Below are 25,705 nucleotides of genomic sequence, written 5' to 3'. Positions count from 1 at the left end.
AATACGCTGTTGAGCAGAGCTGCTGTAACAGGCTGCCGCACACGGGGGGCGCCGGAAGATATAGCACCATCACCCTCCATCATTGCTTTAATTGGAATGTTTCCGTTTCTTTTCTTTTTTGTTGTTGTCGCTCAACATTCTCGTGATTTTTTTCTTTCTCTTTTCTTTCACTGCTGTGATCACCTACTTCCCCACTCACCTACAAACAACACCCTCTATTTCTGCATATTCACACACCACGATCACGCAAACACATGCGCTCAACGGCACCACATTTACAACAGCCTCACAGCGCACACAGACTTACAGGACACACACGCAAGCCACGCTTCTTCATATTAGTTAATATACACACACATAGTCAGACTGATGGAGCCTCTCACCACAAATTATTTTTTCTCTTTCTATTTACAAACAAGTGATGTTTCCACATTCTCTTCACCCGTCTAAACGAAACACCCAGCATACATCATTAGACATACACACACAATTATGGGCATACTAAGGTTTGTCACATGGAATGTAAATGGAGCTGGCACCAGAGAAAAAAAGGTTAAAGATATTTAACCAGCTTAAAAAACTACAGGCAGATGTTGTTTTATTACAAGAGACTCACAGGGCTGTCACAGGTTTAAATGAACTTAAAACATCTGAGTTTCCTAATGTGTTTGCAGCCTGCTATAATTCTAGACAAAGGAGAGTAGCAATTTTAATACATAAAAATTTTAATTTTACTGTACTCGATACAGTTATAGATCCAGAGGATAGATTCCTTATTATTAAACGACCAATGTTTAACAAAAAGTATATATGTATAAGTATTGTAAGTATATATGGTCCAAATGTTGATGATTCCTCATTCTTCCACAGATTTTTCAGTGCACTCTCTGAACACCTTGATTGCACACTTATTCTTGGAGGCGACCTAAACCTTGGACTAAATAAAGAAATGGATAGGCTCAACACAACAGGAACTCAGCGCAATTGACAGTCCACAAATATAACCAAACAGTATATGAGCGACTTTGGCCTTTGCGATGCATGGCGCTCCCTTCACCCCACCAGTAAAGAATATTCTTTCTTCTCACATGTCCATCTCTCCTACTCTCGTCTGGATTATTTCCTAGTCAGCAGCTCACTGCTGAGTGATATTTCAGACACTGAGATTCACCCTATAGCTGTCAGCGATCATGCTCCTGTATCTTTAACACTAATACATAAGAAGAACGCTATACCAAGTAAAAACTGGAGATTCAATACATCGCTGTTCAAAGATGAAGACTTTATTAAATATTTAAAAAAAGAGTGGACTTCATATTTAGACTTTAATGACACTCCCGGATAGGGATGGGTATTGATAAGATTTTCAAGATTCCGATTCCATTTTCGATTCTGTTTAACGATTCGATTCTTTATCGATTCTCTTATCGATTGTTTTTTTTTTAAAAAGAGAACACTAAGTTCGATTAGCTTAGAACTTTGTTTTATATCTTCTCTTTGAACGAGATAGAAATTTAGGAGTAACATGGCCTTACAAACCCAACAGTGAGATCCAGCCTATGGCTCTTCAATGGGGTGTCACAGGGTCCCCAGGAAAAAAAATTGTAAATGTAAAATAATAAAATAAATATTCTTCTGTAGCAATAACAAAGTATAACATAAATTATTCAGTAGCAATTACACAAGAATATCCAGTAATGTTCCTGCCTACAATTAAACACATTCACTTACCATCTGCTGTGGCAAATGGGTGCAAGCCTTTTACCACAAATTTGTCACTGCTTGGTGACATTCGTCTATCCTGGCCTGAAAGGAGACGCTAACGGTAGACTGGGGTGAGAACTGCCAGCATCTGAGCCAGCCAGACTCTGTCTGTCTCTCTCATCGTGGTCACCTAAATGCAGCGCACAGTAATGGCAGGTTTTATAATAAGGCAGATTGCGCTAACATAATATGCACTGTTAGTTGATTATTTACCTTCCACATTAACGGGAAAGGACATGCAAACGTTACCGCTGCTGCTGGGTTGTGTCAGGGTTCCTGGGTCGTTGACCCAGTGCTTTCAGTTTTGTTCATGTTCAGTTTATTTTGCCACTTCCATGTTCTCACTTGCTGCTTTTCCTGTGTCAGCTTGTCTCGTGTCATTAGCCAGATTATGTTCAGTTGTGTACTCACCGATCTCTCATTATCATCCTCATCAGTCTGTGTATTTAAGCCCTCTGTTTCTAGTCGTTCACTGTCGTGTCAATGATGTTGATGTCGTTTCTCCGTATGTATGTTCAGTTCAGTCAGTCAGCCAGCCATCCATCCAGTCTTTCAGCCAGTCAGTCCTTCATTCCTGCCATGTTCATCCACGATTCATAATAAACCATCTTCAGTTCTTCACTATCCACGAGTCCTGCGTTTGGGTCACTTCCTTGCCAAGAAGACACGCTTTTAACCCAGCAGACTCGGACCTTTTCGAGCAGCAGGACGCAGCGCTCTCCATTTGGGCGGAGAAGCTCAGGTGGAAACAGCGGCTCTTCTCAGAGAGGGAGGACGTCTTTGAGGGGACTCGTCTGGCTCTGGGCGGGCCTTGGAGACGCCGCGGTCCTCCACCTGCTGCCTCACCTGCATCGGGGCATTCGCAGCGGAGAGTGGGCGTTACTCTCGTCTGGATTATTTTTTGGTCAGCAGCTCACTGCTGAACGACATTTCAGACACTGAGATTCACCCTATAGCTGTCAGCGATCATGGTCCTGTATCTTTAACACTAATGCACAAGAATAATACTACGCCAAGAAAAAACTGGAGATTTAATATATCACTACTTAAAGATGAAGACTTTATTAAATATTTTAAAAAAGAGTGGACTTCATATTTGGACTATAATGACACTCCCGAAACATCAGCTTCTGTTCTATGGGAAGCAGGGAAAGCTGTGATGAGAGGTAAAATAATTTCTTTCTCATCACATAAAAAGAAAAAAGAAAACAAATATTCAGGAATTAGAAAAAAACATCAAATCACTAGAAGAAGCCTACGTGTCCCACCAAGATCAGGAAACATTGAACAAAATACGCAAAACAAAACTAGAATTAAATGAGATAATTGATAAAAAAACAAAATTCTTAGTACAAAGACTACGCCTACAAAATTATGAACATGGTAATAAATCCGGTCAATTTCTAGCAAACCAGCTAAAAATAAATAAAGAAAAAACAACTATATGTGCTGTTCAAGATTCATCTGGGAACACAATATATGATCCGATACAAATAAACAACATTTTCAGGGATTTCTATAAAACGTTGTATTCACCACAAATAAAGCCATCTAAAAAAGAAATTGATCAGTTTTTGGACAACATAACTCTTCCAAAATTATTAGACACTCAAGCAATGGCACTGGATTCACCACTGACACCAGGTGAACTCCAGGAAGCCCTGATAAGTATGCCCAATAATAAGGCTCCAGGTCCAGACGGCTTTCCTGCAGAATTCTACAAAGAATTCTGGTCGATTCTAGCACCAGTTTTCTACAGAACGTTGTTGGAAATTAAAGAAAAGGGCAGACTTCCATCAAATATGAATTCTGCAAACATTAATCTCCTGCTAAAACCAGGCAAAGACCCTGTATATCCCTCAAGCTATCGTCCAATATCCCTTATAAATGTAGACCTTAAAATAATCTGCAAAGCTCTCTCAAAGAGACTGGAGAAAATAACCCCCCTCTTAATTCATCCTGACCAAACTGGTTTCATAAAAGGTAGGCACTCATCAACAAATACACGTAGATTACTTAATTTGATAGACTACTCATACAGTAAAAACCTAGAAACTACAATATTCTCTTTAGACGCAGAAAAAGCATTTGACAGAGTTAACTGGAAATTTATATTTGCAACTTTACACAAATTTGGTTTTGGATCCTCTTTCATAAACTGGTTAAAAATATTATATAATTCCCCAACAGCTTGTGTTAGAACAAATGACCAGACATCCTCCAGCTTCTGTCTCTTGAGGGGCACCAGGCAGGGATGCCCACTCTCCCCTTCACTGTTTGCAATTTTTATTGAACCACTAGCAGCAGCAATTAGACAGAATTCAGTAATTAAGGGCATAAAATGCAAGAACGTGGAACATAAAATCAGCCTTTATGCGGATGATGTGTTACTCTTTCTCCAAAATTCACAAACCAATATCTCTGGGGTGATTGAATTGATAAACTCTTTTTCAAGAATATCAGATTACTCAATTAACTGGACAAAATCTACAGTTCTACCGATTAATTGCTCCCTCCATAATTCCTCTTCTACACCACTGCAATCGGGAAATATAAAATATTTAGGTATTAATGTTTCTCCCAAGCTTGCAGATCTAACTAAATTAAACCATATCCCACTTTTAAAGAAGGTAGAAGATGATCTGGCTAGATGGAAATGTCTACCCATATCACTCATGGGAAGGGTTGCCGCTATAAAAATGATGCTCTTACCAAAAATAAATTATTTATTCTCAATGATCCCAACTAAACCGCCACAAGATTGGTTCAGATCGCTAGATTCATGTATGTCCAAATTCCTTTGGAAAAATAAACCCCCACGTATAAGCTAGAGATCTAGAGATCTCAGACCTACCATTTATCAGCTCAAGCATCCAACGACATGAATGCTTTAAAAGCATCAACATCAGCTCTTCTCTGACAGCATGGTGGGAGTTTCTAAAATTGACGGCGTCTTCATTAATCCCATGCAAACGTACACCTATCTGGAACAACCCTGACATATTACAAAACAATAATATGATAAACTTTTCAGATTGGAGTGGTAAAGGAATCAAATATTTAGAACATATACTAGAAGGAACAGAATTTATCTCATTTGACGGACTAGTTACACAATATGGGATCAACAAGAAAAGATTTTTAGAATATCAACAAATTAAATCCATAGTAAAAAAGAAATTTAAACCGGGTCAAGTTGAACTACAAACACCACCAAGTGTGGTTCAATTTCTTACTCTTAAAACCCCCAAATTACTATCCAAAATATACAGAATACTTTCTAAAACAGATGAATCAATATCACTTCCTATTGCAAAATGGGAAGCGGATTTATCAGTTAACTTAGACCAAAACTTCTGGTCTCAGATTTGCTTAAAAACCTTTCATCTAATTAGAAATCCCAGTCTTCAATTAATTCAATACAAAATATTACATTGCACTATACAGGTCATCGGATGTTCAAGATGGGCTTTACGTCTACCAACAACTGCTCACACTGCCAAACCAATTCACCGGACAATTATATCCACGCTCTTTGGTTCTGTCCACCAGTTCAGAAGTTTTGGCGCGAGATATGTGAAGACTTATCGAAGTGTCTGAAATGTAACATTCCAACTTCTCCCTTAGTGTGTTTGTTGGGCAGCTTAGATAATGTCACTTCAGAAAAGAATATCGCCCATATGGTTTTCACTGCCCTATGCATAGCCAAGAAAACAGTCCTCATGAACTGGAAAAATAAAAAATAATCTTAATTCTAACCAATATAGAAATGATCTATTAGATTACATTAGTCTTGATACAGCCTCTGCCACCACATCAGATCAATTGCTCTGGGCTCCGGAGGCATCTTCCTTGGGGGGCTCAACCCGGGGTAGCGGTCATGTCCGGTTAGAGGCTCTGTTGGCTCTCAGGTGACTGTTTCCTCGCGGCTGCATGCAGCGGGGCTAGGGGAGGGTCTGTGCTGACGGACGTGGGTTACTGACCTGGTAGCCTGGCTGCCCCTGGGTGGGTCCGGGATGGGCGTGAGGTTCTGGGGGCGCTCCGTCTCTGGGCTGGGGCCCAGGCCGGGCCTCGGGGGCTTGGGTCCTGGTTGGTGTGTTGCCGGGGTTGTGAGCGGGTGGGTGCATGGGGGCCCAGCCCTGGAGCAGTGTGCCGCCGGTGCATCGAGCCACCTGGGGGGCTCTTCAACTGGTGGGGGAGATTGTCACATCTTGCAGGAGCTTTCCTCTCCTCGGGAGCTCTCTCTGCAGGAGGGGGAGATACAGGAGAGGTGGAGGAAGATCTCAGCCTGGGTGTTTATTGTCTTATGTAGTCTGGAAGATGAGTGGATGGTGGGGTGGGTGCAGTTTTCTCTGTGGTGGGGTTGGGTGGACTGTCCCGGGCTCTGTGGGGCCGGGAGGCGCTGCTGCACTGGGCCCCGGTCTGGATGGGCCTGGGCCCCCTTTCCCTGGCGGGTCGCGGAGTATGGGGGTGCCTACTGGGGTCAGCGGGGGAGCTGGCCCCAGGGAGGGGTCACTTGCCGCTCCCTTCCTTCCCTCCCCATCTCCAGCTGCCTCCCTCTTCCCGCTCCACCACAACCACCCACACATGCAGGACCTTGGAGTAGGGGTATGTCACCAGGGTGCAGAGGAGGCTACCCCCCCCCCCCCCCCCCCCCTCTGTCCCCTTCTGGCTGCCTCTGCCTCAATTTTATCCCACAACTTAGACATTCACATTACTCACACTCTCATTACACATACATATAGGATCTTGGGGGTGGGCACGATACACGGAATCCAAAGTACCATCAGGGTGTACACCCCACCCCTGGCGTCGTTGCCCACCTCTCAAGGTTAAATACACGTAGACATTGTGGGCTAGCAGGAGGGACCATGCGCTTACCTGCTGCTCTCTGGCAGGTAGCTCCATGCCCTCCTGGGTTTTAAATGCACCTTAGAACACACATGCATCAACACTACAATGAGCGGGTGGAGGGAGGTTTGGAGTCTTCTCTCACCCCCATTCTCTGCGACCTGCTGGAGCGGGGGGGCTAGGAGGAGGAGTTGGCCATCCGACTGCGGTCTGGAGTGTGGGGCCTCCCTGCTGCTGCGGAGTCGGGGCGGTCTGCCTCCCCCCACCGCAGGGAAAAGGGTAACACCACCTGGGTCTGGGTGCAGTTCCCCCTCCAGGGGCAAGGGTACCTAGACCCGGTTTGTAGAGTACGCTTGGGGAGTGTGATCGTGTGTACAGCGTCTCTTTATGTCTGTCTCCACGTTGGTTGAGTGTGGAGTAAGTGCATATGAGAGCATGAGGGTGGGAATGGATGTTTGTATATGTGTGTGCCTGTATTTCTGTGTTTATATGTCAGGTTGGGTGTCAGGCGCCACCTCTCTGGGGACATCTTAGGCCCTCCAAGGTTTGGAGGCCTATCTCCCCCTACCACCACTTCCCCTGCCAGTGGCGGACTCCCTCAGACATCGGTGCGTTGGTGGTTCTTTGTGTCCGGGGATGGGCGTCCAGGTACACACCGGCTCACTCCTTGGCGGCCGCTTATCAGGGCCTGGAGCCTGGGGCTTGCTCGGCCACTTCGGAGGTGGGGTGCCCCCGGCCTCTTGGCCTGGGGCTCGGTCACTCAGGCACGGCTGGCTGCCGGCGGAGCTCACGGGCGCGTCACTGCAACTCCCCCTGGCTTCTGCTCCACGGCTGCTGAGTGAGCCCTCATCTGGGACTCTCCTCAGCTCTTTCTGGGACAGTGGCGCGGCTCCCCCTCTGTTGGTCTTCCTTGGTCTCTTGTGTTCTGGGGGCCTCTGGATGTCTGGAGTTTTGATCTCCTCCATACCTGCTTCATGCCCTGGAGGATGGGGCTGTGGCCCCCCCACACCCTCTAGCAGATCATTACATGAAGGAACCTTTTAAAAAAACTGTCCATGCTCACAGGTGTACACACGGGTGATCACACCCACAAACTACACCCTTTTTGGCTCCTACCTCAAAGCACACTGTGTTCTGTTGATCTTATGTGCTGCACAATAATGTTTAATATTTAGTATTTACTGTCATATTCCCATATATCATTGTGATGTTGTTTATTCTATTACTCTTGTTCTCTTCTGCTTGTTTTCTTTTTTCTTTCTCAATAGGTGATCCAGGTGATTGATATATGCATTTTTTTTCTGCTCATTCTGTTGGTTTTTGTTTTTTTTCCTTCTCCCCCGTCCCTCTTCTCAGCTGTTTCTCTTTCCCTCTTTCTTTCTCCCCTTCTTTCCCCCAGTCAAGTCTGTCCCGTATTCAGTAAGTGAAAATAAAATAAACAATAAAAGGTGAATCAAATGGACCATTACGGCAAGGCTGGGATGGTCAATTTGGTAAAGTAAATCCGTTGGGCATCTTTCTTTGCCTTTAGACAACAATTCTGATGGCAAAAGAGCCAAACGGGACAGGCAAAAAAAAAAAAAAAAAAAGAGAGTGGGCGTCACAGGCCAAGCTTCGGCCCCTTGCTCTCCCGCTGCTCTGCTCCTCGCACGCCCGCCAGCCATTTTACTCACCGGACCTTCAACCTCGCCACTGCACAGTGGCTCCGCCTCCCACCTCGGCTCAATGGAGGCTCCCGCGCCAGAGGCTCGGCTGTGTACCCCGCCCGCTTCCTCTTCCCGGGGAAAGCGGCGCTTACGCCGCCATAATATGGACCATTTTGAGCAACTCCCGGTGGTGAGTTCTAGTGACTGTTTTTCGCAGTTGTTTTGAGCGACTGATTCCTCGCTCAAAACAAATAACGGACTCATCTCCCATTCATGGGGAGTTGACGATGTAGACTGGGAAGAATTTTTCTGCTCTGCTCCCCCAAAGACTGTAAATAGTGGTGGCAGAAAGACCAGAACAAGCCCTGATAAACCCGCCACTATTTCCACACCCATCACTCAGCCGTTTCCTGCCAGCATGGTGGCCCAGATTCGGCCTTCCTCTTCCACCATTTCACCTTCTCAGGTGAAGACAGCTAAGGCTCAGCCTGTCCCTAGAACACCACCTCAGATGGCTAGGGCCCAGCCAGCAACCACTCCTGTTCCAGCTCCCAAGACGAGGGAAGCTGTGACCCAGTCTACCTCCACACCCGCTCCCATTTCTCGGGTGGGGGTGACTGGTGTCCAGCCACCTCCCGTGCCTGTCCCAGCACCCAGGCTGAGGGCAGCCAGAACCCAGCCAGACCTCCCTAGAGGCGCGGAAGAGCTAGCCTCTCGGCCTGTCAGTCCACCACTTTATCCACCTCCTGATCCAGCTTTTCACGCCCTCGCACTATCCCTTGTTAGGCTAGCTGACCTGTCCCCTGCTCAGGCACCAGCCTTACTAGCCCAGGCGGTAGGTTTATGTCCTTCACTAGCTCAGTCTGTAGCTCAGCCATTAGCCACACCAACCTCAGCTCCGTCGTCAGCCTCACCTACCTCAGTTCATCCCTTAGCATCTCTACTCCAGTCAGTTCCCTCGCCTGCTGTTCAGCTTCCACTCCAGTCAGTTCCCTCGCCTGCTGTTCAGCTTCCACTCCAGTCAGTTCCCTCACCTGCTGTTCAGCCTCCACTCCAGTCAGTTCTCTCACCTGCTGTTCAGTCTCCTCCTGCCCTCCAGTCCCCTGTAGTTCAGTCTCCTCCTGCCCTCCAGTCTCCTGTCCGCCAGTCAGTCCAGTCGTCCCCTGTAGCCCAGTGTCCTGTTCCCCAGTTGCCCCCTGTCCAGTCAGTCCAGTCGCCCCTTGTCCAGTCGCCCCCTGTCCAGTCAGTCCAGTCGCCTCCCATCCGGTCGCTTCCCGTCCGGTCAGTCCAGTCGCCTCCCATCCGGCCGCCTGTAGCTCAGTCACCCGTTCTCCCACCGTCTGTAGCTCAGTCACCCGTTCTCCCACCGTCTGTAGTCCAGTCTTCTGTAGTTCGGTCACTCATCCACCATCCTGTTCAGTTCCTGGAGCTGCAGCCACAGCATCCAGAGCCAGCTGTGAACTCTCCCGCTGGCCCGGCCGCTCCTCAGCCAGGGGTTTCTGCACCCGCTGGCCCGGCCGCTCCTCAGCCAGGGGTTTCCGCACCCGCTGGCCCGGCCGCTCCTCAGCCAGGGGTTTCCACACCCGCTGGTCCGGCCGCACCTCAGCCAGAGGCTTCCGCGCCTGCTGGCTCTACAGCTGTTGCTCTGTCTCCACCGGCTCCCACGCCGCCTCCTGCAGCTGCTCCTCAGTCTCCGCCGGCTCCCACGCCACCTCCCATGCCGCCGCCCACGCTGCCTCCTGCAGCTGCTCCTCAGTCTCCGCCGGCTCCCATGCCGCCTCCCATGCCGCCTCCTGCAGCTGCTCCTCAGTCTCCGCCGCCTCCCACGCCGCCTCCCACGCCGCCTCCTGCAGCTGCTCTTCAGTCACCGCCGGCTCCCACGCCGCCTCCTGCAGCTGCTCCTCAGTCACCGCTGGCTCCCACGCCGCTTCCTGCAGCTGCTCCTCAGCCACCTTCTCCTCGTCGTGGTTGACCACCGGACCGGCTCAGTGGCCGCCGCCGTCTTCCTCGCGGCCGCCCACCGGACCGGCTCAGTGGCCGGCTCAGTGGCCGCCGCCGTCTTCCTCGCGGCCGCCCACCGGACCGGCTAAGTGGCTGCCGCCGTCTTCCTCGCGGCCGCCCACCGGATCGACTGCCGGCCACTTGGCCACCCACCCGAACTGTTTGGGCTCAGCCACTGGCCGCGTGGCCGCCCACCTGAACTGTCTCTGTTTGAACTCCGTCCCTCCGTCCTGGGCACCCTCCGCCCACCCTGGTCTGGTTTTCCTTTCTTTTAGCCGTCAGGTGCCGGCCTTTGAAGGGGGGGGTACTGTCAGGGTTCCTGGGTCGTTGACCCAGTGTTTTCAGTTTTGTTCATGTTCAGTTTATTTTGCCACTTCCATGTTCTCACTTCCTGCTTTTCCTGTGTCAGCTTGCCTCGTGTCATTAGCCAGATTATGTTCAGTTGTGTACTCACCGGTCTCTCATTATCATCCTCATCAGTCTGTGTATTTAAGCCCTCTGTTTCTACTCGTTCACTGTCGTGTCATTGATGTTGATGTCGTCTCTCCGTATGTATGTTCAGTTCAGTCAGTCAGCCAGCCATCCATCCAGTCTTTCAGCCAGTCAGTCCTTCATTCCTGCCCTGTTCATCCACGATTCATAATAAACCATCTTCAGTTCTTCACTATCCACGAGTCCTGCGTTTGGGTCACTTCCTCGCCTCCACACACAACACTCCTGACAGGTTGAGATTCACGAGTTTGGAGCGGAATTAAAAACATGACATTCATTTAAGGTTATCGTGTTTTGTGAGCAAATGCTTTTGCATATTCGTAATGTTCCCTCCCTTAAATGAAATCTCTACTTTGCAAGTATTGCAAGTTGCCCTATTGTCATCTGTTCTCGTAAAGTATAATCACACTTTTGAGCGTTTGAGCCGCTTAGGCGCCATGTTTCCTGCCAGGTAAATGACGCTCCGCAACGTGGTGACGTCATTCGGGGCGACTGGAATCGATAAGGGAATTGTTTGCAAAAATGGCAAACAATTCCAAGGAACTGAAACAGTGGGAACCGGTTCTCAACAAGAACCGGTTTTCGATACCCATCCCTACTCTCGGAACATCAGCTTCTTTTCTATGGGAAGCAGGGAAAGCTGTGATGAGAGGTAAAATAATTGATTTCTCATCACATAAAAAGAAAGAAGAAAACAAAAATATTCAGGAACTAGAAAAAACCATCAAATCCTTAGAAGAAGCCTACGTGTGCGACCAAAATCAAGAAATAATGAACAAAATATGCAAAACAAAACTAGAATTAAATGAAATTATTAATAAAAAAAAAACACTATTCCTAGTATAAAGACATCGCTTGCAGAATTTTGAACACAGTAACAAATCAGGTCGATTTCTAGCTAACCAGTTAAAAATAAAGAAAGAAAAAAAACTATATGTGCTGTTAAAGATTTCTCTGGAAACACAATATATGGCCCTGGAAGAATAAACAACATTTTTAGGGATTTCTATGAAACTCTATATTCCCCACAAATAAACCCATCTAAAATGAAATTGAACAGTTTCTTGACAATGTAACTCTTCCAAAATTACTAGACAGTCAAGCAATGGCACTGGATTCGCCACTGACGCCAGGTGAACTCCAGGAAGCCCTGATAAGTATGCCCAATAATAAGGCTCCAGGTCCAGACGGCTACCCTGCAGAATTCTAGTAGATTACTTAATTTAATAGACTACTCATACAGTAAAAACATTGAAACCACAATATTATCTCTAGATGCAGAAAAAGCATTTAACTGGAAATTTTTATTTGCAACTTTACACAAATTTGGTTTTGAAAACTCTTTCATAAACTGGCTAAGAATATTATATAATTCCCCAACAGCTTGTGTCAGAACAAATGACCAGACATCCTCCAGCTTCTGTCTTCTGAGGGGCACCAAACAGGGATGCCCACTCTCCCCTTTCACTTTTTATCGAACCACTAGCTGCAGCATTTAGACAGGCTACAACAATTAAGGGCATAAAATGTAAGAACGTAGAACATAAAATCAGTCTCTATGCGGATGATCCCATATGGAAAAGAAATAGTAAAAACTTATATGTGATTACTCATGAAAGTGGCCACTTTCTCATTACTTTCATACATTGTTTTAGTAAGTATCCAAAACATACAAGTTTCATTATATAATTTTTCAAGGGATCTTATATCTGTTTTCACTCTTATATGCTTTTCATACAAGTTTCACACAAGACAGATACAAACTTTATAAGATTTATATATATCTTTTCCATATGGGCACACTGTCAAGGCAATACACCAGACAATTACATCCACGCTCTTTTGTTCTGTCCACCAGTGCAGAAGTTTTGGCGTGGGATATGTGAAGACTTATCAAAGTGTCTGAAATGTAAAATTCCAACCTCCCCTTTAGTGTGCTTGTTGAGCAAATTGGATGATGTCACTACAGAAACGAATACAGTCCACATGGTTTTTACTGCCCTATGCATTGCCAAGAAAACGGTCCTCATGAACTGGAAAAATAAAAATAATCTTAATTCTAGCCAATAGAGAAGGGTGATATGACCAAAAATATTTATCACGATATACATTTGAAAATTTGCGATAACGATATAACTGGCGATATAATTGACACTAGACAAAATACTTTACAACTCCACAACTTTATTAGTGCAAAAAACCCCATCAATGTATTTTCACTCAAACAAGCAGCTGTTTTTTATGTGCATTAAAGTTATACAAAAATGTAACAGTCCAAATTCCTTGCTGACAGTTGAACCAAAAGGCATTTCCAGTGGAAATTGGCCGACATATCCTCAGCATAACCATGTATAATATCCACAAAACTTAAAAAGAGGTTATACACACACAATATGGTAATATTATGTTGAAGCGCAGTACATATCACTCCGCGAGGCTCCTGCCTACGATAGCTCTGACAATCCATCAAGCGGTGCGGGTTCGTAGCTTAGCAAAGTCATACTAAAACATTTGACAGATTTTTGAGCGCCGTGTACGACATAAAATCGTTTCGAGGTCAGTAAACACAACCAGAATTCATACATAAGGCACACGGGATTATAAGGGGCACTGTCGATTTTCAGTGAAATCAAAGCATTGATTTTAAGTGTGCCGTATTTTCCAAACAACACGGTAATAACGACGGCCCGCTAGCATGCTCTTAAAAAAATAGTGCGTTGTTGTGTATCTGATGGACGAAAGCTAAACCAGTTCCACACTGGGCATGTTAACGGCGTCCAGTGGACGGTCTGTGTATTCAACCCCACCTCTGGCGCCGGTGCCAATTTTAAATCCATGTAGACATTGAGGATTCTCGGGAGGGGCCGTGCTAACACGTGCTGCTCTCTGGCAGCAGCACCATGCTCTCCAGTGTTTTAAATGCACCTTAGAACAACACGCAGCAACACTACACATGAGCGAGAGGAGGGAGGTTTGGGGTCTTCACACACCCCTGTTCTCTGCTGGCCATCGGGGCGGGGGGGCTGGGAGGAGGTGTTGGCCGTCCGATTGGGATGCGGGGCCTCCCTGCTGCTGCGGAGCCTGGGGCGGTCTGCTTGCCTCGGGGGAAAGGGTAACATCTCCTGGGTCTAGGTGCTGTTTCCCCCTCCAGGGGTGAGGGTACCTTGAACTGGGGTATAGAGTTTGTTTGGGGAGTGTGATTGCGTGTACATTGTCCTTGTATGTCTATCCCTACGTTGGGTGAGTGCTGAGTATTTGTGTATGTGTGCATGAGGGTGGGAATGCAAGTTTGTCTCTGTGTGTGCCTTTTTGTCTGTGTCTATATGTCATGTCGGGTCTTACACTTCACCTCTCTGGGAACTCCCAGGCCCTCCAAAGGCCTATCTCCCCTCACCACACTCCATGCCGGTAACTGATGCCCTCAGGGGTCGGTGCGTTGGTGGTTCTTGGTGTCCGGGGCTGGCTCCTCCATGCCTGCTTCATGCCCTGGGGGACGGGGCTATGGCTCTCTAGATCCTCTAGCAGACTGTTACATGGAGAAACCTTTTGAATACAAGCGCGCTGATCCACACAGGTGTGCACACGGGTGTTCACTGTTCATAGACATAAACTACACCTTTATTGGCTGCTACTTCCAAGCACATTGTGCGCTGTCGGTCCTGCTTGCTGCACAACATCATTCAATATTTAGTATTTACTGCTGTTTACACTTAGCTAGATTAACGTGATGGTGTTGTGTTTAGTATGTTGCTCTGTTTTTTTTGTTTTTTTTGCTTGTTTTCTCTTCTTTTTCTCTCAACAGGTGATCCAGGAGATTTTTTTTCTCTTCTTTCTCTTTTTAAGTGTCTTCCTCACTGTCCCTCTTCCCTTCTGTTTTTCTTTTCCTTCATCTTTCTTTCTCCCTTTCCTTTCCCTCAGTCATGTCTGTCCCGTCTGTAACAACTGAAAATAAAATAAAATAAAATAAATAATAACAACAAAGGTCGATCAAATGGACCAATACGGCAAGGCCGTGATGAGCCATTTGGTCTTCAGACAACAATTCTGACGGCTAAAGAACCAAAAAAAAAGGCAAAAAAAAAAAGGAGTATCGGAGCAGCTGAGACGCATTTTTTCTAAACACGACATCTCTGTGGCTTTTAAACCCCAAAACATGCTGCGCTAAACATCAATCCGCCCTGACACAAACAGAGTAACATAGTGTACGCTGTTAAGTGCCAGGAGGATTGCCAGGATTTATCGGGGCGAAGATGTATAAACAACCTCTGGCGAAGAGGATGGTACAACACAGAAGAGCTACCTCGTCAGACCAGGACTCTGCAGTCTATTTACCTACAGGCCAGTGGACACTCTTTCAATGATGAAGATATACACATCCTGTCATGAACCGAAGTTCCACGCACAAGTTGGACCCAGGAGCAGAACACACACACAGCGGTACGAGAGAACAAAAATAAACTTTATTATAACTGAGGGTGTCCCGGGAGGGTAGAAGGAAAAAACGCACGGAACCAGAAAAATCGAGGGACCGGGAGGTGAATCACGCAGGAACGCCGAGAGCGGGACTGTGGGAGGCTGAAACAGAAAAAGGAAAAAAGGATTATTGGGGTGCGGGGAAAACGGCAGTATACGAGGGGAAGTAGAGTACGCGTCTTACGATGATAGCGGGGCCGAGGGAACCGGAGGGAGGGGTGAGGGTCCGTGGGGAGAAGTTTCAGAAAGGTCGAGGCGGCTGGGGCTGATCGTGATCCAAATTCCGGACAGGCAGGTGGACAGGCTGGTGGCTCAAACACGCCGAGCTGTGATCGCTGAAGGACGACTACGGACTGGCGTGGAGCAGCAGGCTGGGCAGGATTAAATAGTCCACCTGGTGATCGCCTGGGATGGGATGCAGGTGTGGAGTTAGCAGCCGCGCCCACGGGAGTGGGCATCCCATCAGCACCTCGGACGCCGGGCCGCGGACCATGACACATCCTGGACAGGGAGGAACGCTGGTTTCGCTGGTACTCATGGCCATCAATGGTCTCTGATCAATAAGGTTTGATCAGTGGCTGTTGATCAATGGTCATGAGAATTTGCAATGATCAAGGAACTGACCTCCCAGCCCATTGTTCCTTCACTGGGCTGGTTTCAGTCATTGTGCAAATGTACTGTTTATAAGATTGGGGAAAACACTGCAAACCTCTGTTGTTTAAGTGGAAGAGATGGATGCCTCAAAGTACAAGAACTGCTTCATGAATACGTGTCTGCAGGAACCCACTGGTTTTTCTAAGTTGGTCTGTCATCCAGATGGTTGAAGACAGCAAGTTATGAACGGAACCAGTGAGTTTGGTTGAGTGCTTCCTGCTAAGAGTTTACGAGTTTATAATCTAAGAAGAAAAATCCCATCAGACAACAATACCCTGCTGTCTGAACTTGGCACACATTATTTATTGGAAGCTGAAGCGCAAAGCTGCCCGTTATGTTCCATACTGATTTTGAAGTTATATCAATCTAGACTATTAAGGCTTAGATTCCCCAGTCGACACGGCTCTGACCATCTTGACTAGTGACCAAAAGTAAACCAAGGCTCACAGAGCCCCAGACTGTTGAGCCATCCTGAGCACCTTTTAAAGCTCTTCTTTTATAGGAAGTGGTTCATAAATATTTAACATGTAGCTGGGTTTTATCCTTCCACTCCAGCTATTTTACATTTTTACTTTATCCTCAGATGTTTTATGATCTCTGTGTCTTTTATTTCTCCAAAGCAAGAAAACTGCTGTACAAATAAAGTTGATTACTTACTTTTTGAATTATCTGCCCTGCTCCTGTAACAGCCATAAAGACCGGTTGCAAGTCATTCTCTTCACCTTTCTCTTGAGGCTGGATTTGAACTCGCAGCTGTGGTTACAGTAGCCAATCTGAATTGGAGCCAAATTGTCATTATCTGTGATGTCTTCCGACCCCACCCTGCCCTTACCCCGGATCCTCACTGAGATGGCAGTGGAAAGCTCGATAATCTGACAATCTCTGGACATTACTCTTTCTGGCCAGAAGGCAGGTGACTTAATTTCCAGTAATGGGCGGTTATTGCTGCAGAGATCTTCTTCTTAAAATGGAGCAGGTAATGGCCCGTGGTGCTTTGGGTGCTCGTCTAAGCTGCCTATTAGACCTTAATGTGATTTAAACTGTGGAGAGACAGTGAAAGAAGGTACAGTAGAAGAAAGAAGAGCTAAAGAGGAGAAGGGGCTGTTATGTGTTGGCTGCTTGTGCGTGTATTCAAACTTGTTTGAAATGTGTACAAGACTGAAACCATGAATGAATTTAAGTTGAACATGATCTGCTTTCAGAAATCCTGCTAGAAAGAAGGAATGATGCACAGTGTAGGAATGAAATGAAAGAGAAGAGGTAAGCAGAAATTCTTTATTGTGCATTAATCCTGTGGCAGAGACTGAGGAAAAATTACACCACAAAAAAAGGATATATTGTGCTATGTGGGTGAAACTCTGTTTAAATATTTAGTAGTGCCCCCTGCTTGAAAACAGTGCTAAGAACAGAATCTCCTAAAATTAGCAGAGGTTTTATGTCTTATTTATGTGTCATTTCCCCCTACTGCTATTCCTTGTTGGTGGTCGTATCGTAACAAATTGAATGAATGTTTGGGGGGTTAACCTTTCTTTGGAGTGGCACAAAGAAAGGTTAACCCCAGCTGCTCTACCTGCTGAGTTACAGCAGGTTGGCAGTTTGATCCCTGGCTGTGCCAGTCGGCATGCCAAACATCCTTGGGCAAGATACTAACGAATGTTAGAAAGCGTAGTAAAAAAAAAAGTATATGGGTGAATGAGGCATATTGGATATATATACATTGTGTCCACACAAAGAACATCTTAGCCTGCTCCTGTTCTCTGGTATTTTGGCTCTACAGCTTCGGCCTGTGCAGTGCATAGATATGATGTTGTGGTAAACATCTTGCATTTCATTTAGGTGCCAAATGTAAGAGCTCAGACTAGCCACACAGTTCTGAACAGAACTCAAGTGTAGCTGCAATAACGCATCATAGTGTGCACATTGTTTTCAGGGACATTGCTTTCACTAACAATGATCGGGTAATGATACCAGCAGCACTACATAACTGACACCTTTTGCTATAATTTCAGTCTGGGAGATAAATATACACAGCAGACATGAAAATGTGATTATTATTATTGACAATTTTAGTGCATTTCTCAGTGTTAATGTAGGTTAAGCTTAGGTTTGCACACATTCTGCTCTTAGTTGTAAGCTGGACAGAATTATGCATTGAAAATTGATGTTACTTCTTAAAGGATTTGATCCTAATAGTTGTAATAGTAATAGTTTACAAGGAGTGCAGAATTATTAGGCAAATGAGTATTTTGTCCACATCATCCTCTTCATGCATGTTTGTCTTACTCCAAGCTGTATAGGCTCGAAAGCCTACTACCAATTAAGCATATTAGGTGATGTGCATCTGTGTAATGAGAAGGGGTGTGGTCTAATGACATCAACACCCTATATCAGGTGTGCATAATTATTAGGCAACTTCCTTTCCTTTGGCAAAATGGGTCAAAAGAAGGACTTGACAGGCTCAGAAAAGTCAAAAATAGTGAGATATCTTGCAGAGGGATGCAGCAGTCTCAAAATTGCAAAGCTTCTGAAGAGTGATCATCGAACAATCAAGCGTTTCATTCAAAATAGTCAACAAGGTCGCAAGAAGCGTGTGGAAAAACCAAGGCGCAAAATAACTACCCATGAACTGAGAAAAGTCAAGCGTGCAGCTGCCAAGATGCCACTTGCCACGAGTTTGGCCATATTTCAGAGCTGCAACATCACTGGAGTGCCCAAAAGCACAAGGTGTGCAATACTCAGAGACATGGCCAAGGTAAGAAAGGCTGAAAGACGACCACCACTGAACAAGACACACAAGCTGAAACGTCAAGACTGGGCCAAGAAATATCTCAAGACTGGTTTTTCTAAGGTTTTATGGACTGATGAAATGAGAGTGAGTCTTGATGGGCCAGATGGATGGGCCCGTGGCTGGATTGGTAAAGGGCAGAGAGCTCCAGTCCGACTCAGACGCCAGCAAGGTGGAGGTGGAGTACTGGTTTGGGCTGGTATCATCAAAGATGAGCTTGTGGGGCCTTTTCGGCTTGAGGATGGAGTCAAGCTCAACTCCCAGTCCTACTGCCAGTTTCTGGAAGACACCTTCTTCAAGCAGTGGTACAGGAAGAAGTCTGCATCCTTCAAGAAAAACATGATTTTCATGCAGGACAATGCTCCATCACACGCGTCCAAGTACTCCACAGCGTGGCTGGCAAGAAAGGGTATAAAAGAAGAAAAACTAATGACATGGCCACCTTGTTCACCTGATCTGAACCCCATTGAGAACCTGTGGTCCATCATCAAATGTGAGATTTACAAGGAGGGAAAACAGTACACCTCTCTGAACAGTGTCTGGGAGGCTGTGGTTGCTGCTGCACGCAATGTTGATGGTGAACAGATCAAAACACTGACAGAATCCATGGATGGCAGGCTTTTGAGTGTCCTTGCAAAGAAAGGTGGCTATATTGGTCGCTGATTTGTTTTTGTTTTGTTTTTGAATGTCAGAAATGTATATTTGTGAATGTGGAGATGTTATATTGATTTCACTGGTAAAAATATATAATTGAAATGGGTATATATTTGTTTTTTGTTAAGTTGCCTAATAATTATGCACAGTAATAGTCACCTGCACACACAGATATCCCCCTAAAATAGCTAAAACTAAAAACAAACTAAAAACTACTTCCACAAACATTCAGCTTTGATATTAATGAGTTTTTTGGGTTCATTGAGAACATGGTTGTTGTTCAATAATAAACTTATTCCTCAAAAATACAACTTGCCTAATAATTCTGCACTCCCTGTATGTGCAGCAGCGCTTTCACATTTAAGGCAGAAAAAACACGCATCTCAAAACCTCTACTGAAAGCGGTTTGAGCAGTCCTTGCTCCAGTTATACTCGCAGCTTAGAACCCACTGACAGAGTTAAATAAATGATACACAACTTGAACACATGTTCATAAATATAAAAAAATAAAATAGAATTCAATTCAATTTTAATTATATAGTGCCAAATCACAACAAAAGTCGTCTCAAGGTGCTTCATAGATACAGAGAAAAACCCAACAATCATATGACCGCCTATGAGCAAGCACTTTGGCGACAGTGGGAAGGAAAAACTCCCTTTTAACAGGAAGAAACCTCCGACAGAACCAGGCTCAGGGAGGGGCGGGGCTATCTGCTGCAACCGGTTGGGGTGAGAGAAGGAAGACAGGATAAAAGACATGCTGTGGAAGAGAGACAGAGGTTAATAACAGATATGATTGTAAGAATTGTAAGAAACAGATAAATAAGAGAAAAGACTAAAAGAAAAAAGACAAGTCTAACATGCATGTAAACCACACAAAGGTCAAACTGTAAAGTGTCTGTTACAAATCGTGCAAATGGGACTGGAGCCATCTGTGGCACCAGCTTGATCTTCACTTGCACCATCTGTGTGTGTTCTTGTCATTTTTTACAGTGTGAAAAGGTTTTTTATGATGTGAAGCTATTCGGATGTCCTGTCTGTATTTACACTCTCTATTCATTTATGAATAAATGAAGAAGCCTGTAAATATTTTAAATTATCATTATCATTAGTCAGCAGTTTATTTTAACAGTAAAGCCTCAAATATAGACAACAATAAATCCAAATACTTTTGAAAACTGTATAAGAAAATGAATGATTATGTGATGACTCTGGGCTGGTTAGCACTGCTGCCTGACAGCATAAAGATCGTGTGTCTGAATCCACCATCTGGTCTCTCTACGTAGAGTTTCCATGTTCTACTCATGTTTATGTGGATCATCTCTGGCTTCCTACTACAGTCCAAAGACATGCAATTAGTGGAGTTAGATTCATTGATCATTCTAATTTGGCCATAGGCATAAATGGCTGTCTGTGCCTCTATGTTGGCCCTGCGACAGACAGCTGGGAAGGCCTCCAGCCTCCATGCAACCATGAACGGGATAAGCGAAGAAGATGGGTGATGATAATAAAGCAAATCTTGGTGATTCTTTTGTTTGCAGAATTTTAGCAAAGCTTAGACAATGTAGACATAACAGGATTCTGCTAGAGAAGGAAACAGGACATGTAAGTGGTTTCCTTCTCTTCCCTCCTCCTTGCTCAGGATATCTACTCTCACTGACATTATACTAAAAACTGTGACAGTACATAATGTATATGACATCATTAAATGATTTAAAATGTTCAAATTTAAAAGCTGCCCTTTATGTTTGGGGTACCGTATTAATAAATAACATTATTGATAAATTGTATTCATCAATTTTCCTGTAACCATGCTCTCATCTTTGGCATCACCAGCACGCGTCACAGCAGAAAATTATTCCAGTCTTAACTCAAAGTCCATTTGCCAAGCCCGGCTGTCACAGCGATGGAGTGTCCCGGTAAAGGTGGAGGTAACCTTGAGTCACAGCTTGCAGCTTTTCCTCAGTGCTGCCAATAAGATTTAAGATATCATGTTGAAGAAGACACTGCTGATCGGCTCTTACCTGACATGTTTGGGTGAAAAGCAGTGTCCTTTCTTTCTCCCCTAATTATTCATTTCAGATGAAGTTACGTATTCTCAGACTATAAACATATTGTAATTTTTATTTCACCGTGCTAATCCGATGGCTGGATTTGCCCATCATCGTAAACATTATCACCGCTTAATAATTACGTTTCCAGTCACATTCGTCGTGGGAAGTTTTGTTCCTTTTTTGGCTTTGAGGACAGAACACAGGCGTCTCTGCTGATTCCTTTACATGATTCTTTCCCTTTTCCTGCATCTGCCTCCTCTTTTCCAGCTGCGTCTCCTCCACCTGAACGTTCCCACTGTGTGGAAATGGATTTCTCTCACTTTTGGTGGAAGCAGCAGGTTATTTGCATTTCCAGCCATAGTGCTCATTTCACAAAATTTCATGGGACAGGGTCTGGGAATCAGCAGTGGGAGGCAGAAATCATCACAAAGCTCATTTCTTTAAGGATTCTCAAAGTGGGGAGTGAGTCGAGGAGCTGCTGAACTTTTTGCGAGCTGATTTTATTATGCTTGTAGTCAGCATGTTATTGCTTGAAAGGTCGAAGCATCTCAGCTGCATGTGTGCATGTTAATACACCAAATGAGCTCATTTATCCACATAAAAGAAAATACGAAGCCTGTGAGAGAGAAGAACCTTCTTTAAAAAAAATCAAGGTTCCAAGGTGGGTGCATTTCACCTTGAACAGGCAGTGCTGATCCAACCTTTTGAACCTCTCGTCTTCAGACAGACCGCCACGAGCGAGGGCGCTGCCAATCACCAGAACAAGCATCTGTGAATCTGCTCCGTCTGCCTTTTTTCTTCCCATCCTGCCAAAAAGCCCAATTGGGGGAATCAGGCAGTGATTAGTTTCCCTTGAGCCACATATGAAGGACGATCCACCAAGCTTGTCCTCATTAAGCCTCCATTAGCACAAGTGTAATGGATTTTTAATGAAGAGGGGGAGACACAAACACAACGATGAGCTTGACTTGACCCCGGCATCAGCGGGGAGCCGTGTCAATCAGCGCCCCCCGAATCCTCCTCCTCGTTTTCCTCTGTCACTGTCCTCAGGGACTTAAGTACACAACAATTCAAGCTTTCAAGTAATCCAACTCTTTTTTTTTTGTTTTTAACATGTCTTTGTATCTAATAAGTCACATTTAAAAAACTGCAAATTTATTTCCTGTTAATCTTAAAAGAAGAAAACACAGCCCCACTGACGCATGTCGTCTCTCGTGAGAAAGCCGTGTTTCTTCCATTTAATCCCTCATTAGCTGTTTTGTTTTCTCACTCTTCCCCAGTGAGTCAATTGTTTTCATGTGGATCAGACGACACTGATGAGAAGTCTTGAGGACCCAAACAGAAGCAATCATCCTCTTTTTACCAGGCGCGTGATTTCTCCTCCGACTGTGTTGACTCCCATTTCACAACTCCGACAAACACCATTGAGTTCCTTTTGTGATTCGTAGCGTTGAGTTAGGCCTTCGTGGAAAGCCATTAGAGCTGCAGCAATCAGACGATGGAGAGTTTACAGTTAAGCACAATCACACAAGTCCTGCAATGTCCTATTGCCACTTCAATTAAAATAAATAAATAAACTAATCTTCCTTCATCCCAATAAACCAAAGGAGAAAAAAAAAGGATGTTGGATGATGTGGCCTGTTTTCCTGCTCCAGAATAATGTTTGGGCCAATGAGATGCCTTCTTCATCCCTCCCACATTTGCCAGTCTCTGTACTGGGAGTCCTACACCCTTTAGATCTCCTGGACTCTAAGAGGATAAATAAATGTGCAAAAATTCAGCACTGTTCTGCAGCATCCACATGTTCTAACTTGTGAACGATGCAGTGAATGACAGTCGGGTTAAGCATGATGTTTTCACACAGTGGTGTAGCTGCTCCTCTTTATCAACCCCTCACAGCAGCTGCAGCATTACTTGAAAAGCAGCAAACCGTGCCTGTAATTTCTTGACAGATGCACTTCACAGCAAGAGTTTCTAATTGCAAACAGCAGCCAGTGCATGGCTGCAGCTTCACACCTTTATTCTGATGTCAGCTATCAGGTAAGTAGTTCTCACACATAGGTATATTTGTATATATATATATATATATATATATATATATATATATATATATATATATATATAGTACTCTGGATCCAGTTTATTCAGCTTTTATTTACTTAAATTAATGTTTATTTATTTAACAGTAGTTTTCACCCCCTCACCACTCAGTGTCATCTCTGTTGGCATAGGTTTGCAACAACACTGTTGTTGTTTTCACTGTAGCTTCTCGAGATGCAGCGCTAAAAGTCAGAGAGGTTGATCTGGTGAAAGAAAAGTTCAGTTTATATAAAGAGTAATCCCTCTCCACCCACTCACAACCCAAATATAAAATTTCTTAGATAAAAGTCTTAGATTAAAGTGCATGGCTCTTTTTTTAGTTCAGAGGTCAGAAGAAGCATAAAATTCCCATTTTGCTTATTTTCTATCATGTTATTCACTGCGAGAGAAAAGCTCAGGCTTAAGGTTTTTCCTTTGGCTCTGTATGATGCCAAAGTTCTACATGGTCCTCTCAGGCTCACACCTTATACTGTGAGCACAGAAGACCAATTCACCTGCTGTTCGTACCTTTCATTTAAAAGGAAAAATGAGCAGACTCTTATATTAAAGGGAAGCATTAAAGGAAGCTAAAACAGCTTGTTTCACACAGAGGATGAACTGGACGGAGAGGTTGCATCCAGGTGCAGTATAAGCTAAATAAAGATTATTTTGAATTGTGCATCATGCTAATTTACTTGAGTAAAGTCCATGAATAAAATATGTAGCTAGGAATGGAAGCAGAGCAGTCCATTAGGCCAGTAGGACATTATTAAATGAACATCTAACCTTTTTTTTTTTTCGCTTTTTGCTCCATCATCAGCCTCCGAAATTAAACATTTTCTCCAGTTATTGGCTGAACTGAACAGACACTAACAGAATTTCATTTAAAGACTTTCAACTTAATTGCTTGCTCCACAGGGTCTGTTGTAATCAGTGTTGGGTAAGTTACTTTAAATTAGTAACTTAGTTACATTACTAGTTAGTCCTATCAAAAGTAACTCAGTTACTTCAAGTTACTCGTTACTTTCAAAGTAACTAGTTACTAGGGAAAGTAACTTTGGTTTTACCCAGAATTCTCTTATTAATGTGTTGCTTCCCTAACTGGATACCCAGCAAGGATGCCAGTCTTCTAGCTTGCTTACATGTTAGCACTAGCCTGCCACAAGTACACTGTGCCACCTAATGGCCTGAACCTAAAATGGTTAAAATGGCAGTGTAGTAGTGCGAGTGCAAGTTAATGATGAAATGAATTAAACTAAATTAGAAATTAACAAAGTTTGTTTTATGTGTCACTTTTTTATCTGTGTGTTTTAATCTATTTCTATTGTTTCAACCCTCTACAAATGCAAACTCATCCTTCTGGGGTTGTTACAGCAGTGTATAATCATTGTACGTAGTATCACTAGGAAGAAGCAGTGGATCACAAAACACAACATACAGTGTGTTGAAACTTTTGAAAGATATTTATTTTTGCCATTTAAATGGACAGAAAGTATGCTTTTAGTAGTGCCAACATTAAACCGTACCTCAGACAATTTAGGACCTGTAGGTATCAAAGTAGGTATCAAAGTGCAAAAACATGTAGTGCAAAAAATGATTTAACATAAATACGGTGAGGTTTGTCCATTCTTTGTAAAGTTAACTGAACTTAACTTTGTAAACTTAACTGCTGAATTGCACCAACTGGAGACCTCATGTTCAGTAATAAAAGTATTTTCAGAGAAAGAGAAGAGAAATAAAATTAATTACAAGTATGTAGTATGTTCAGCCCCACAAACAGAAATAAAATAAATAATAACTATTTTCAGCTTCATAAACAGTCAAACCAAAAGAATATTGCCTCCATACAGGCCATGTAGATAAATAAAATATAATGGTATTTTAAGTGCTTCAGAAGCCCAAGTTTCACTTGGAAATAACCCTACTTTACCTTGTAGAGCACCACTGAAGGCAACACATCATCATCATATGAGCACTACTCAACTCTGGTTCCATCAAACCAACGATTGTACCTCAAGAGGAGAAGCTTCTCAAACTTATGATCAGACAACTTGTTCCTCTTTGGAGTGAGAATCAGGTTTCCCAGGCTGAAAAGCCTTTCAACTGGGGCACTTGAAGGAGTAGCTGCATTAAGTTTAAGAGAGAGTTTCTTTATCATTGGGAAATGATTCAGAGAGTCTAACCCTGTTGCTCCTGATTTGAGGTACTCGGCTACCTCACCTTCAGCAGTGGCATATATGTCCTCATTCTCT

The sequence above is a fragment of the Rhamphochromis sp. 'chilingali' genome (assembly GCF_963969265.1).
Source record: "Rhamphochromis sp. 'chilingali' genome assembly, chromosome: 6".
In the NCBI taxonomy this organism is placed as follows: domain Eukaryota; kingdom Metazoa; phylum Chordata; class Actinopteri; order Cichliformes; family Cichlidae; genus Rhamphochromis; species Rhamphochromis sp. 'chilingali'.
The sequence above is the reverse complement of the archived record's forward strand: the minus strand, read 5'-3'. Positions refer to the sequence as shown.